The sequence below is a fragment of the Sphaeramia orbicularis genome, chromosome 20 (genome assembly GCF_902148855.1).
Source record: "Sphaeramia orbicularis chromosome 20, fSphaOr1.1, whole genome shotgun sequence".
Taxonomy (NCBI): Eukaryota; Metazoa; Chordata; class Actinopteri; order Kurtiformes; family Apogonidae; genus Sphaeramia; species Sphaeramia orbicularis.
Genome location: NC_043976.1, coordinates 10,283,541 through 10,294,741, shown reverse-complemented (window position 1 = coordinate 10,294,741; position 11,201 = coordinate 10,283,541). Strand labels below are relative to the sequence as shown.

Genomic DNA, 11,201 nt, shown 5'->3' with positions numbered 1-11,201 from the left:
CTCAAACTATGAATTATGAAAGCGCTGCAGCATCTGAAACTGATCACAATGGACATTTGAAAGATAAACAGAACCACAGTGCTTCAGTTTCAGCTTCACAGTTTGACATGTATTTTATGTTTTGTGATTGTCTCTCTCAACTCACCAAATATTTTTTTTATTAGTAAGGTTTTTTTGTTGTTGCTTTTTTTTTTTTTTTTTAAATCAATTACTATGTTTATGTTTATGTTTATGTTTACGCATTTGGCAGACGCTTTTTTCCAAAGCGACTTACAGGGGAAAACCAATTAAATCACTCAATCAATCAAATTTTATTTATATAGCGCCAGATCACAAAAAAGTTATCTCTTGACATTTTATATATAGAGTTGACTTTACTAGAAATGTCAGGCGACCTCATTTGAATTCCCATGTGCGGTCCCAACCCCAAGGTTGAAAAACACTGCATTGTAGTGTTAATGAAGTTGTTAAATACTGTTGGAAATAACCATATAGAAGATTAGTCAGCCTAGCATCTTCTAAGTCAATTAATTATGGATGACTTAAGTCACTTGGGGTTTTCACTTTCCCTTTGCACCACAGGTGTCAAACATGCGGCCCGGGGGCCAAATCTGGCCCGCCAAAGGTTCCATTCCGGCCCGTGGGATGAATTTGTGAAATGCAAAAATTACACTGAAGATATTAATCAAAAAACATTAAAATAATTTTAGGTCAGTTCAATCTAAAGTGGGTCAGACCATTAAAAAACTATCATAACCTACAAATAATGAAAACAGCAAATGTTTCTCCTCATTTCAGTTTTTTTAAAAAAGTTACAATTACACAAAAATGTTTACATTTTCAGACTAGCCTTTTACAAAAAAAAGTGAATAACCTAAAATGTCTTAATGGTATTCTAATTTTACTAATATTCTGCCTGTTACTAAATGTTTTGTGCATTTGTAAATCCACTGTGATCTGTAAGTTATAATGCATATGTATAAATTATAAACTAAGGCATAATATTGTTAAAATTGCGCTTATTTTTTTATCATTATTATTATTATTATTATTATTATTATTATTTTTATTTTTTTTTAAAGAATTTTCAGTTTCCTATTTGTTCATGTTGTGTTCAAGTACACTTCGTAGATGTAAACATTTTCATTACGGAATTTGACTTGTTTTTTCACTCAAAAACATAGAGCAAACTTTGGAGTTGACATTATTTATAAATTATCCTATTATTTATTTTATTTTACTGGCCCGGCCTACTTTATAAAATATTAGGCTGTATGTGGCCCCTGAACTGAAATGAGTTTGACACCCGTGCTTTACACCGTGTTTTTCCTTCTTTTCTTCAACAGTTCCCCTTCTACACTGTTTCACATGCAAAAAACCTCATCAGCAAACCCAACAACTCACTTTCTAATTCTGTGATTCTGTGTTGTTTGGGACTCAGACACCAGCTCGTCTCCTTTTTTTTTTTCTTTTTTTTTTTTTTCTTTTTTTGCACCTCCGGAGAATCCAAACAGGAGAATCCAGTCCGGACTTTGCGTCTGTCCGTTCATGTGCAGCGCTGTTTCATACGTTCAGTGATGCCTCTGCAGCCCACAGACGGAGCGATGCAGGAAGACACTCCACTGTATGGGACCTTACCATCCAAGTGACGTCCTATATGATCAATTCTGACTTGTAATAATCTCAAAGCAAAAGGAGCCATTTCAGCGGAATTGTGCGGATTACTGTTGATGCGCCTGTCGAGTCTACTGGATTGACAAGGTAAAGGGGGATAAATGCGTAAATTGTTTTCTTCTTTCATTCATCCTGCAGTGGCAATTGTTTGCACTTGTCATCATTTACCATCGATGCATGTCTTTAACCAAAACATACCTCTTTTAACTTTCCCCCCCTTAGTGTACAGTCCTTAACGCTTTACTTCATGTCTCGTTTTGGCAAAATTGCGCATGATGGACTGCGTTATTGTACCCATTTCCATAAGTTTCGTAAGACATATGACACGCTCCAGAACTGCGTAATTTCTTCATCCAAAAGTTGTCCGATTGCATTTTCCCTCCTTGTGTCACGTTGTACATTTACCTTCCACTATTTTTTTTTTTTTTTTTTTTTAAGCGGTAATAAAGCCAAGAGTATAATATCCAATCAACCTCTCCGTGCACCTTGACGAACAACCGCGTCTGCAATTGCGTCTTGGATATGTGTGAGGACGTGAGGCAGGATTTTTTTTTTTTTTTTTTTTTGCTCCTTTTGCACCATCAGTATACTCCTTGTAAACGTTTAATGGATAAAATCCTACCAGACTGCTGACACTTGTTGGATAAAATTGCACTAATGACCAAAAGAACATGTGCCATCATATCACGCTGCGCTTTGAGCTGTCACCCTGATCCCATCTTCCTTCCATTATATACTCTTACATAGATAGCCTATTAGGAACCTTATGCCTTTAACCATGTCTGCAATCATTTTATCGGGCTTTGGTCCACTAAGTCTCCCTAGAAATTGGCTTGTTGTCGCATGTGGTCCGCACTGAGAGCAGTTCTCCGGAGTGGATGCGTGATCCTAGTCATTAAAAACACTGGCTGTGAAATTCACCAGGCACAAATGAACAACATTACATCTGTAAATTACTCTCTAGACTAACTCCAGCTGTTATATGAATGGATCACTTGCCCGATGTGAATGCACCCCCAGCTTCTGTGCTAGAATAAAACCGGGTTAATGGCTCCTGGTGTAGATGAAAATTAGATGCTATTAGAACACACTCTATAGTTATTGGTGTATGTGTGGAAGGGCACCGAGCCAATTGGCAACAAATATTTGTTACTGTGACTCAGGCAGAGGTAAAATAAGAGTGAAATTTGACAGAAAAGAGGGTAAAAGGTCATCTAAGTCTGTAGAACTTATTAATAGCTATCAAGATTGAATTATGTAGGTAAATAATACAAAAATGAGACTATTGGTGTGTTTCAGCCCACATAGATCATCTAGATGTGCCTTAGTAAAAGAGGGATATTTAACCCTTTCATGCATGAATTATGAGAACCTTGTTTTTTTTTTTAGTGTCTTTATTCCTCCTTAGGGATGAAAAAAACAATGAGAGTGAGGTTTTTTTTCATAGATTTACAAAAATGTCCACTCAGCTACACCATGAATTTTATTCTTGAAGCAAAGAAATATGTATTTAAAACCCAATATCATAAAGTGATATGAAAACAGTGAAATGAAACCATGTTTAATGCACTTAATCTGATGTTTTCTCACATTTTAACATATTCTAATACTAGTCACTTCATGGAGATAATATGCAAAAAATAACAATTAACAATTGATTTCCACTCGAGAACCAATCAAGAACAGCAAAGTTACAGTGATGGTATGAATTGCAGTTTATGAGATGATGCGTAAGTGTCCACTGTGTCGGTTGATATGGAACTAAAACAACTAAACCCCTGAATATACAAGAGAACAGCTGGAGAATAGCTGTCCACTGTAGTGACCACTATGCATGAAAGGGTTAATGACCAACACACACACACACACATATACACATATACACACACTCTTTCTGTCCTTTTTCCTGCCTACTAAGTAAAAAGCATTGCAAGGCAGACATTTTTTGCAAGCACATTCTGTTATCACAAAGAAGCAGCGTACAGTCCCATAATCTGTTGATCTTCCTTTGACGCTTTTGTCATTTCCTTAAACCGTAAATGTGTTCCCCATAATTTCACCACCTCCTCCACTTCCACCTCCATTGAGACCCTCTGCATCTCACTTGTATGACTGAACTGACTGCAGTGGCTTCATACGTCCGTGGAGCGCTGGAATGATCATTAGCTGCCTTTCCTCTTTGCCTGTAGATAATGACGGGCTCTGTGCTGAACTCTCAACCCTGTCCCCGTGCTTCATTAGCTTCCTTTTTGTCTTGATGCTGTTATCAGTTGTGCGAGCTTCCTCCTGTATAATTTATCCACCTCGCAGATTAGGAAAGTATAAAAACCGACCAATTTGAGAATCTTTTGTGACTGCTTCCTTTCATTCTCATGTCAATTAGCACAGGACTTATCCTGCTCCTGTCTGAGTCGTGCTATTGTTGAACTAAGCAGCTCTAGTTTAGATAAAACACGATGGGATGTGCTCTGCCGCAAAATACCTGTAAACAGTGCCTTAGCCGGCTGCTATCCACATTCTGCCAGTAGAATATTAAGAATGCTTTTGAGGGTAGATAAGGCTTGCTGAATATTTTAGGATGTGTATATTTTTCACACTTCTTTCATGCCCGCTGAGTCTCCGTTTGCCGTGTAATTATTCAGATAACATTGTCCGGATGTAAATGTGTCATCGCATGCTGTCCAAATAGCCTTGTTTTTGTGTTTACTGTTGTGTTTTTGAGCCCATCTTTGAAGCCACGGAACCCTGAAATTAAAATGAAATTATTAAAGGGGCATCAGATTTTTAGCAGCCTGAAGGGCAGAGAGGATGTGGAGGCTAGTAGTGGCACAAATATTGCTTTCTAACACCCCGAGGGTTTACAATAAGAATAAGGGATGATGACGGCAAAGAAGATTTTGCAATGCACAGTGATGACATAGCTGTTACTCATAACTTGTCCCCCTCAGGTTTTATTAGGGAAGGCCAGAAGTCACAATCGTGTTGTAATGATGGCTGTGGATGACAGCAATGGTGAGTCAGCTTTAACAGTATTCTCTGATGTGCTGTAGTTTCAGGCTCCGTTCTTTTCTTTGCTGAATTTTAATTACGCTGCACTGTTCTACTGAGCAGAGTCCCCGTCACGTCCCGCTACGTCTTGTTGCTTTTCAAAGGTTCACTTATGAGAGAGGGACATCTTCTGTTTCTAAGCCTTATCTCAAATGCCAATGAAGACTTCCTAGTTTGGCTTGAGGGGACTCTTCAAGCGCTCCGACACTAGCCCTGTAATCTCAGCCCTCGCACTTACCTGCTCAGATTGGTCGTATGGGAGCTGTCAGCAGGCCAATTTAATTTCTTTAGCTTCTCTCTTGTGGATTTTTTTAAAGCGAGGAGAACAAGCTGTGTACTACCCTGGGGGGACTAGTGGAGAACCTTATGTTTCTGTGCTTCAAACTGTGAGATTTACCGACAGCTGAAATTCTCTATAAAGCTTGTATTCGCTGAAGACCATATACGGGCCCTCAAGAAGAGTGTGTGTGCCACTGTCTATGAAAAAGGCCTCAGTGTGCCCGCACAGATTGTTACTCACACTCAATGAACAAACACTCAATAGTTGACTCAGTGTACTAATCCTTCTCCTCTTAGATTAAGTGCCTTTGGAGGAGTTTTGATGAATGTCTTCTTAAGAAAGTAAACATTTTTTCCTTTTTTTTTTTTTTTTTTATCTTTTATTGATGTCACTAGTCCATGTTGCTGTCACCACCATGTATATAGGCCCACTGACACTGCAGGATAAGTACATTGCCAATACTAATGATGATAATTTGCTGTATATACAGTGTTTTGCTGATTTCTGTGTGAATAACAGCCTTTAAGCAACTGCGATGGAATTTCTGATGAAGAGCGATGTTTACCATTACAGCTCGTCTTCATGCCTGCTCATGCCTGCAGGTCTCACTTCAGACTATGCCTCAGGCTGCCTGTGTGTGTTGATAGTCTACGTCTCTACACTCAGTAGCGTACAGTACGTCGTATCGCATCATTATGTCTCCACAGTGCTGTCGGGCTTTTTTTATTGTCCATCTTTTAACTGGAGGAGAGGCCACCAGTCACAGCTGCCGCAACATTTATTTATTTTTTGTCTTTACAAACATGTAGTGAAGATAAAATGAGTACCCATTTCACATGAGGGGCTATTCATATAACGGGACGTAGTCTTAAAATGCAATGGTGTAATTGGCTGTTTTTTTTTTTATTTGCCTTTCACACAAAACTAGAGCACTCATTTGTTGACATAAAGACATACTGTAGACCTACATTTTCCAGGGGACAATGTCAATTCTGGTGGGAGAGCAAGGGAAAGGGGAAGAGAGGCATGTTTGTATGCCTTCCAGCTATTGGAGCATGCTCTGACTGTGAAAGGCCACTGCCATTGTTGGGTAACATAATCCACCAGGGAGGCCTTCGGCCAGACACTGGGGAGGACTGCCTATACACACTCTCTCTCTCACTCAGTACAGATGCATATCACTTACTGTGGTGGAATCAGCCTCAGAATGCTAAGTGATTTCAAGTCTTATTGAACTTGTGTGTAAAGGCTGGAAAGCACACACATTGCATTGTTGTTGTCGTTCTAAACACAAAGTCTCCGCTAGTCGACTGGCTTTATTTAAGCAGTCTTATTGATACCGTTACATTCTGATATTGTCTGCTGATGGCGCGGCGACGAGCTGAATGGATGTGCAGGCATACGACTACCTCCTCTGGGAAGGAGTCCTTCTGGAGCTATTTCCCTCTGTGGATGGGTTTAATGAAGTACTGTGGTTTGTATGGTCACCTGCAGTAGTGATAGCGGCAGGAATGTGTGAGAGGTAGATCTGGGGCTTAAAAGTGGAATCAGTGGCTCATAATGGATTAAAAACACTCTGTGCTTCAGTATCAGATTGCCTGCAATGTAATAAGTATAGACACTATTTCCCATCATGGAGGCTGCATACACACATCTAAGTACAAAGACACATAGAAATGCATGCTTCACCTTGTCTATATATACTGTATACATAATATATATATGTGTGTGTATAATCACCACAATAAGTTTGCGTAATGCCTCATTAGTTTGACCTGGTGTAATTATATGAGAGTATATGATGTAATATTTAATGCTTTATATTAACCTGTGTGTTAAAAATCTGTCAAAGATACAAGTGTAAATAATCATGCAATCAGGACTGAAACTTTGAGTGTGGCTGAGGTGGATTATCAAAATTAATCAATAGTTAAAATGAATTCTTGCTGATTTCCCATAAAACCCTTTTTCTGCTCATTTTTTCTGACTTACAATTGCATTTCTTTGTGTGTGAACCCGTCATTGCTTCAGTTGTGAGAGCGCTGCTTGTGAGTGGGGGTTGAAGGTGTTGTTTTATTTTTATTTTTTTGTTGAAGCAGTCTTTTTTTATGAAACAACATTACTGCCGAGCATACATAAAAGGCGCAAATCCATTACGAAGCAATCATTCCTTTGAAATGACAAAATGCAAATGTTTGTACTAAACATCATGAATATTTCTAAACAGGGTTTTCCCCTATATACAGTATATTCAGATATCATTTATATCTTAATGTAAGATCTTGGAAGCCAGGAGCGAACTTAATGGTTATTTTATTGTGTCAGGCCTGAAGATATTCGAATAAATCCTACTGAGAATACAAAGGGTGTTCCAGTGTTCATGACAGAATATACTGTATATGGAGCTGGGTTATGCCTTCCATGAGAGCCAGGCTGCCAAAGATTATTATCCTATGTAATCAATACCTCAGCCTATAGATCAAATTTGGAGTGATTATTCTGTTGTATATGTGTTTGATTATTACTGTGACTATTTGTTGTGCAGTAAATGTGCACCAGCATCCTGGTTATCAGGCTTTTTCCCATTTTATGTACAGTGTGACGTTATTACAGAGAAATCTGGTTATTCATGTCTCTGTAAATGTCACAAATATTACTATACTATACTATACTATACTATACTATACTATACTGTAACTTACTGTACTATACTATACTATACTATACTGTAACTTACTGTACTATATTATACTATACTGTACTATACTGTAACTTACTATACTGTACTATACTATGCTATACCACAATATACTATACTATACGATACTATATTATACTATACTATGCTATACTATACTGTAACTTACTATACTGTACTATACTATACTACATTATACTATACTATACTATACTGTAACTAGGGCTGCACGATTTTGGCAAAAAATAAAATCCTGATTTTTTTCCTCTAAAAACTCAATTTTCGATTTCGATTTTTGGGTAAAACTACAAAAGACGACAGAAGTCAGCATGTCGTTGTCATGAGCAGCCCACAATGCAAGGCACTGCTCCGACCTCAAATCTGTGATGGTATCACGTGATGAACCTACAAAAGTTTTTTTTTCTTCATTAAATCTTTATTGAATGAAGTAGAGTATACAAACAATGTATACAACAAGAAAATAACAGAGCAAGTTTGCCAGGGGGAATACACTACAATACAATGTCCAAATCTGAGCAAATACTGATGGTTTTTAGAGCCTTTTTGTTTCCACATTTATCTAACAGCTTTAAATACAGTTCAACATCTTTCAAAAAATAAATAATATTTGGTTTTGTGTTACAGAACTTACATTTGTGAATTAAAAATTTAGCAAGTAAGAGGACTAAATTAATTCTAAAAAAAAAAAAAAAATGTACGGTAGCCCGCAGGCGCACGGCCCAGGGGCATAAGAAAAAGATTAAATCGATTTCACGATTTCCCTTTTTTAAAAATTGTCCTAATTAAAAAATCCGATTTCAATTTAAAATCGATTAATCGTGCAGCCCTAACTGTAACTTACTATACTACATTATACTACATTATACTACAGGGTGGGGAAGCAAAATTTACAATGAACATTTAGTTGTTTTTTTCTCAGCAGGCACTACGTCAATTGTTTTGAAACCAAACATATACTGATGTCATAATCATACCTAACACTATTATCCATACCTTTTCAGAAACTTTTGCCCATATGAGTAATCAGGAAAGCAAACGTCAAAGAGTGTGTGATTTGCTGAATGCACTCGTCACACCAAAGGAGATTTCAAAAATAGTTGGAGTGTCCATAAAGACTGTTTATAATGGAAAGAAGAGAATGACTATGAGCAAAACTATTACGAGAAAGTCTGGAAGATACTATTAAAGAAGAATGGGAGAAGTTGTCACCCGAATATTTGAGGAACACTTGCACAAGTTTCAGGAAGCTTGTGAAGGCAGTTATTGAGAAAGAAGGAGGACACATAGAATAAAAACATTTTCTATTATGTCAATTTTCTTGTGGCAAATAAATTCTCATGACTTTCAATAAACTAATTGGTCATACACTGTCTTTCAATCCCTGCCTCAAAATATTGTAAATTTTGCTTCCCCACCCTGTATACTATACTATACTATACATACTATACTATACTATACTATGCTGTAACTTACTATAATATACTACATTATACTATACTATACTATACTGTTTCTTACTATACTGTACTATACTGTACTGTACTGTACTATACTGTGCTGTATTGTACTATACTATACTATACCGTAACTTACTGTACTATATTATATTATACTGTACTATACTGTAACTTACTATACTATACTATACTATACTGTAACTTACTATACTATGCTATACTACATTATACTATACTATACTATACTATACTGTAACTTACTACACTACACTACACTATACTATACTATACTGTAACTTACTATACTACACTATACTATACTATACTGTAACTTACTATACTATACTATACTATACTACAGGGGTTGGACAAAATAATGGAAACACCTTAAAAAAATCAACAAAGTATAATTTAATATGGTGTAGGTCCGCCTTTTGTGGCAATTACAGCCTCAATTCTCCGAGGTATTGATTCATACAACTTGTGAATTGTTTCCAAAGGAATTTTAAGCCATTCTTCAGTTAGAATACCCTCCAACTCTTTTAGAGACGATGGCGGTGGAAATCGACGTCTTACTTGAATCTCTAAAACTGACCATAAATGCTCAATAATGTTGAGGTCTGGGGACTGTGCCGGCCATACGAGATGCTCAACTTCATTAGAATGTTCCTCATGCCATTCTTTAACAATTCTAGCTGTATGGATTGGGGAATTATCATCTTGAGGTGAAGGTGTTTCCATTATTTTGTCCAACCCCTGTATACTATACTATACTAGATCATGGGTGTCAAACTCATTTTAGTTCAGGGGCCACATGTAGCCCAATGTGAACTCAAGTTGGTTTGACCAGTACAATTATGACATAATAACCTATAATTAACCCTTTCATGCATAGTGATCACTACAGTGGACAGCTATTCTACAGAAGTTCTCTTGTTTATTCATGGATTTTGTTGTTTTAGTTCCATATCAGTCAACACATAGGACGCTCTTGCATCATCTCATACACTGACATTCATACCATTACTGTAACTTTGCTGTTCATGATCTACAGTGACATGTTGTAGTGTAAATAAATCGCAAATTGTTATGAGATTGTAATGAACAGATATTTTTTAAGTTTTTTTTTTTTTTTTTTTTTTTTTTTTGCATATTACGTCCATGAAGTGAATAATAACTAGTATTAGAGTATGTCTGAATGTGAGAAAACATCTGATTAGCAGCATTAAAAAAATTTTTATTGCATAGTTTTCCATATTATTTCTGATATTAGGTTTTAAATATGTGTTTCTTTGCTTCAAAAATTAAATACATGATGTCCAGCTGAGTGGACATTTTTGTAACTTTTTGTAAAAAAAAAAAAAAAAATCAATCACATTGTTGTTTTTGTATCTAAAGAGGAATAAAAACACTCTGGAAAAATATCTTGACTGAGGTTCATTCATAATTCATGCATGAAAGGGTTAAGGTCAACTCTATACTTTTCTCTGTTTTAGAGTGAAAAAAGTAAAATTACTTTAAGGAAAATGTTCCCATCTGTGAACTATCCTTTAAGAAATGTAAATAACATGAACAATCATAAACAACCTGCAATTTCTCAATGAAAATGAATGCAGTTTTAACAATATTATGCCTGAGCTTCTCATTCAACTTCCAGATCACAGTGGATCTACAAAGGACAAAATGTTTAGTAACGGGCAGAATATTGTTAAAATTGTGCTCAAGTTGCTTAAGTCATTTCAGATTGTTCATATTTATCCAGGTTATTGATATTTTTGGTGAAAGGACAGTATGTAAATGTAAACATTTTTATGTAATTACATTTTTTTTTTTACACTAAACAATATTTGTAGGTTATTCTGATAGTATTTTACCGGTCCAACCCACTTGAGATTGAATTGGTCTGCATGTGTCCCCTGAACTAAAATGTCTTAAGTGTAATTTTTGCATTCACAAATCCATCCCAAGGGCCAGATCGGACCCTTTGGTGGGCCAGTTTTGGCCCATGGGCCGTATGTTTGAC

General features: G+C 36.5%; 1 protein-coding gene across 3 annotated transcripts in view; it reads left to right on the top strand.

The window, feature by feature from the left end:
* The first annotated feature begins 1,575 nt into the window (after nt 1-1,575).
* Nucleotides 1,576-11,201, top strand: part of dlgap1b (discs, large (Drosophila) homolog-associated protein 1b) — a 149,295-nt gene continuing 139,669 nt past the window's right edge. For all 3 annotated transcript variants that reach the window (XM_030122933.1, XM_030122932.1, XM_030122934.1), the window contains exon 1: nt 1,576-1,761. The gene's annotated coding sequence lies outside the window, so the exon portion shown is untranslated. The remainder of the gene's footprint in view (nt 1,762-11,201) is intronic.